Source organism: Rhinolophus ferrumequinum, chromosome 15 (assembly GCF_004115265.2).
Source record: "Rhinolophus ferrumequinum isolate MPI-CBG mRhiFer1 chromosome 15, mRhiFer1_v1.p, whole genome shotgun sequence".
NCBI lineage: Eukaryota > Metazoa > Chordata > Mammalia > Chiroptera > Rhinolophidae > Rhinolophus > Rhinolophus ferrumequinum.
This window is the reverse complement of record NC_046298.1, coordinates 8773059-8778535: the sequence shown is the minus strand read 5'-3', so window position 1 is coordinate 8778535 and position 5477 is coordinate 8773059.

Below are 5477 nucleotides of genomic sequence, written 5' to 3'. Positions count from 1 at the left end.
ATGTAGGGAGGTGGGGGGGGGCGGGGGGCGCTCAGGCCCGCCTCTCTCCGCACCACTCCCCCACTCGCCCTCCTCTTTTATCCTCCTTGCCTTTCTCCGCCTCTTTTCCCTGCCGCCTGCTGCTCCAGGCCTCTGCGTGCAGCAGCAGGGCGCGACCTTTTTACCCCTACACACCAATCCGGGCACAAAGCCTAAGAGACCCCCTGCGGGGAAACATCTGCCACGACCACTGTAGACTCACGATATTGGAGAACGGCGGTTCTTGGAAGGACGCCCGGGGGGCAAGAATGTCAGCACTTCCAGGGACACGGGTCAGAGATGGAAAGGAAGGGTCAGAAGCAGACGTCAGCTACGTGATGGAGAAAGATTGTAGATGTTTAGAGATGAAGATAGAGAGAGATGGACAAAATGGAAAGCGACAGATGGAAACAGATAAACTGGAGTGTCCCACTCTCCTTCCTCCCTTCTTTCCTTCCTCCCTTCCTGCCTTTCTTCTTTGCCTCTTTTCTTTCTTCCTTCTGCAAATATTTAAGCATTTACTGGGCCTCAGGCATAATGCTAGGTGCTGTTAGGTTGGTGCACAAGTCTTTGCAGTTATTGCAATTATTTTTAACCTTTTAAACCGCAATGACTTTTGCACCAACCTAATAGATATACACTTGGAAACACAGAAGTCCTGCTACCTGTCTCTCAGGAATGTCCCCTCCCTCTCTCAGGAAGAATAATTAAGTGCTAAGCTGTGATGGGGGATCTCCAGCAGGTCCTGGCAACACCTTACCTCAGCCTCTAAACTAGTATAGATGGTCAGGGAAGGCTTCCTGGAAGAAGTGACTTCTGAGCTGAGACCTGAAGAGCTACAAAACAAAGGTTTGGGTTGGGAGCGGTGAAAGGGATGTTTCAGGCACAGTCTGGGGCAACACATACAAAGGTCCAGAGATGAAACACAGCAGGATGCACTGGAGAAGGGAGTTCCCTTTATCTGAGAAAGGTAGGGGGCAGGGTGATGAGATGGGCCTGGCAGTCAGCAGGGTCCAATTTGAGGAAGAAAATCATGGGTTGAAAGGGTCAGCAACAATCTGCCTGTGAGGGCTTTGGGGGTCGTGGTGATGAACCTGGCCTTTATCTTAATATCAGTAAAAGCCGTCTGCAGCTTGGATCTCAGTGGGCTTAAAACAAAATACAGGCTTGCCTGGCAGGCATGTTCTCCTGTCCTACAAGAGGTCAGAGTGAAAGGAGCCACTTGGGAGGGACTTTGTCCTGCAAGAGGGAGGCTGGCCTATCAGCCTGATCTAGGGAGAAGCCTTGGCTGTTTTGGGGAGGGTGAGTCTGAGGTCAGTGGGGAGGGGGTTGCCTCCTGTCTGGGCCCCACTTGGCCCAAGTCCATGGCCTGTGGAGAGTCAGAGAGCCAAGTTGGAGAGGCCAGAGCTGGGAGTGAAAATGGAAAAAGTTGTCTCACTAAAGCAGGGCTTGCAAACTCGTGGCCTGTGGGCTGAATCCAGTCGGAACAGCATTTTGAAACTTGGGAAACTTGATGTCAAAATCTGACTTTTTGCTATCCTTTTAAAAATTCCCAAAGCTCTGGCAATCCGGTTTCCACCTGGCAACAATTAGCTGAAGCTAAATAGTTGCTATTCCTTTTAGATGAGGCATGCATTTTGGTTTGCCACAGTCCCCACCATTCTCTATTGCCTTGCATGTGACTCACTCAGCTTAGTTTTGCTCATTGACATCACTTGCCCCTGTGGATGAAAAAGGGGCCACGCACTAAACTTGACAAGCTCAGCGGAGGCTTGCACGGCGGGCCCGACAAACTCAGAGACCAAAGTAACCACATAGGATGATCAACATAAAAATTTCTAACTGAAAGCAAGTCATGGCAGGTAGTCAGATCCTAGGCCTGTAGCTTCCTTGACAAAGGTCAGTCTTTGCCATAAGTGAGCCTGTCTGTTGGTCTTTTTGCCTGTAAGATAACATACTTTTGAAATGTCAGCATAATCTCTGCCAGACCCCTCACGGCACAACTGCATGCACCATCTAGAGACCACAGCACCCCTCATCATCATCTTATTCCCCGAATACCATCTCTACATGCCCCAAATGTTAATTATTAACTATCCTGCATCCACTGATGTAAGAGAAGTGTGTGTCTCTCTCCGTTTCACTTTTTATCCAATCCCAGCGATTTCGCTGCTTTGCTTTCTCCCGCCTTGTTAATCTACCACTAACGGATTTCACATAACCCTCCTTATGTCCTCTCCCTTGATTCTAATGTGTAAAAGAAGCTGCAAAACTGCCATTCTCTGGAGCATTTTCTCAGTCTGTTGAGATTTTGCTTCCCAGCAATTGTCATCAGTTTGGCTCAAATAAACTCTTATAAAACTTTTTTTTAGGCTGGGTGTTCTTTCATTGACATTTACTTGGTGCAGCTGGCAGGATTCCAAAGAAGCCCACCCAGGACTACCCTGTGGACCCTGACCCGGTGCTCGGTACCAGCAGGGGCCCACTGTGCCCTATGGGCTCCCCACTTTGCCTTAGGTGACCTTGGGTGAGTTTTTCTTGGAATTCTGAACCTCCCTATTTTAAGGTAGTTTTTTTAAGGCCCTGACTTTGAGCTGATCTTAGGGGGGAATAAATCCTCAAGGTGGCACTAAAGGTTAAGGGTTGAAATAACCCAGGCTAAGGACAAGGGTTGAGATAACTCAGGGACCAGAGAAAAAGAAATGGGTGGCTGTTTCTTTTCTTTTTCTTTTTTTTTAAGATTTTATTGGGGAAGGGTAACAGGACTTTATCGGGGAACAGTGTGTATTTTTCCAGGATTTTTTCCAAGTTGTTGTTCTTTCAGTTTTAGTTGTGGAGGGTGCAGCTCAGCTCCAGGTCCAGTTGCCGTTGCTAGTTGTAGGGGGTGCAGCCCACCATCCCTTGAGGGAGTCGAACCAGCAACCTTGTGGTTGAGAGCCCACTAGCCCATGTGGGAATCAAACCTGCAGCCTTCGGAGTTAGGAGCACGAAGCTCCAACTGCCTGAGCCACCGGGTGGCTGGTTTTTAATTTCGGCTTTCCAACGGAAATTACTTACTGTGAGTCTGAACAAAACCTTTTGCTGGATAAATGAGAGTCTGAACTTGTTCGGCTCCAAAGATAAGGGGCACTTACTCCCTTCAGCTCAAATTTCGGGTACGAGGTGACTAAGAAACTATGTGGAGGTGTTTGAGGGTAGTCCTCAAAATGAGCAGGGCCCCATAGGAAATTCCAACACCCCTGCAATTAAACAATTGGCTGCCCTGGGACACGCATATAAAAGCTTGTTACCTAGCGCGCTCTGGGTCCTCACAGTTTTATTAGATAGTATGGAAAGAAGCTGAGACACATAGGAAGTTTGGAGTGACTCGGGAGGTGACAGCACCTTGGAGCTCATAAGCAGTCCACTTCAGCCCACTACCCAAGAGCCCTAGAAATGTGTTCAGGCTTTGCAGATCTCAGAAGAAAACTAAAATGAACTTGGGAAATTTTGCCTCCCAGGACAACAAGCCCCCAGCCTCCAGCCCCATTAATATTCTTGTAGATGTACAATTCATAAAGAAACTCTACTTGCAAGTACTTACAGAAAAAAGATTTAACTAGAAGTGATATCAACTTAAGATGACCGAAATGGAGTTATTTTTACACCTAAATTCTTATTCTTATTATTTTTTTGCATGCACCATAGGAGAAAAAAGCCATCTCTAAAATCAAAAAGAATGAATGGGAGGCTTACCTCAATTGGCAAATAGAAGCCTCTGAAACAGAGCACAGAGATACTATCTCCAAGAAGTTAATAAGGAAATTTTAGAGACTGTCTCTTAAGTAAGGAAAGTTTCTGACACTGCTCAGTGCCAACAGCCCCACTTTTCTCTCTTCTCCAACTGCTCCGCTGTAGCTCTTTACTTCGTTGTCTGGACTTTCTTTTCCCCTCCCCCTTCTCTCTCTCTCCTCCACCTCTTTCACCAGAGCTCTCTATTGACCTAGGGGACACTCAGACTAGAAAACCAGACCACGGTAGACTAGGGGAAAAAAACAAAATCCAACAGAAATTCTGGCAGCTCCCTTTGGAGAAACGCCAGGCAAAGGAAAACCAGTGATTGTACACATTCCTTGACTAGAACAGAATTAAGGACTCTACCTTAAAATTTCCCTCACTCTCTGGGACCATATGAGTTTGCAAAGGAATTTGATTTAACTGTTAGAACATATGATCCTGGCTATTCTGACCTTTTCCAGTTAATATACCTACTGGTTTCTGAGAGGAAAGCAACAGATTGGGTAAATAAGGTTCACTGGGAAGCCCCTATAGAGGACTTGTTAAAACAGAGACAGACCAAGAAAAATGCAGAGAATTAGCCCTGTGGCTTTACCAAGCCATATCTGAGATGTTTTGCCCCAGAAAATGGACAGGACTAAGATCCAGCAATGTAAAAGAGAGCCTGATGAAACAGGGCTTGATTTCCTTGAACTTTACAAAGAAACGTTCAAACAATACACAGGTCTGTCTCCAGACAGTTTAAGGATCATCAAAATGATCCCTTAATATAATAAATTCGGCCTTTTTGGAAGGACAAGATGAAGAGCTGGAACTCTGATTAAACAGCATAAATTAAACTGGCTGACCACGTGTACTAATGAATTGGTAATTCTGGCTGATCAACTATCTAAAACAATTCAAAAGGTACAAAAATACAAAGCTGCCAAAATCATGAACTTACAGCTCCAGCAATTAAGCAATCAGGTCAGACCTCCCCGGAGGTCTCTTAGATAAGGGGAGAGAGGAATCTGTTCTTATCTTAAAAAGTCAGGTTGCCTTAAGAAGGACTGCAGAAAACTGAAATGGGATCTAGAAGAAGAAAAGAAACAGAAGCAAGCATTGGGCTGCTCCAAGGACTATGAGAGGGCATTTCCCCTTCTCCTTACAAATACTTTTGAAATTACCATAAAAAGAGAATGTAGGTAAAGAGAACTGTAGGTACGGAGCTACTTTATCTATTCTTAACACTACCCAACTGAGTTGTCCTAGCCCTTGGACTAAGCGTCTTTACAAATGGTAGGGACATCTGATCAACCAATGTCTGTTTTTAAATCAGAACCTGTTCCCTTCCAACTTGGGAATGTTATGTGTAACATACATATATTTTTTACTAGTCAAATCTGTCCCAATTCACCTGATATGGTGAGACTTTCTTGAAACCGATGACACCCACATATCCTTTTCCCAAAAGGATGAAAAGTATTTAGAACTAAATGAATCAGATACTGAACCAACTGAGAAAATAATGACTTTAAAGGAAACTGCACAAGAGAAAACTAGTCTTGAGACTGACTGAACGTTTGTTACAGGACGTTCCAATGCAATTCTGGGCCTTTTCCGGTACAGATATTGGCAAGACTAAGCCACTCCTATTAAAATAACTATTGACAGTACTTTGCCTCTATCTAATATTCACCAAT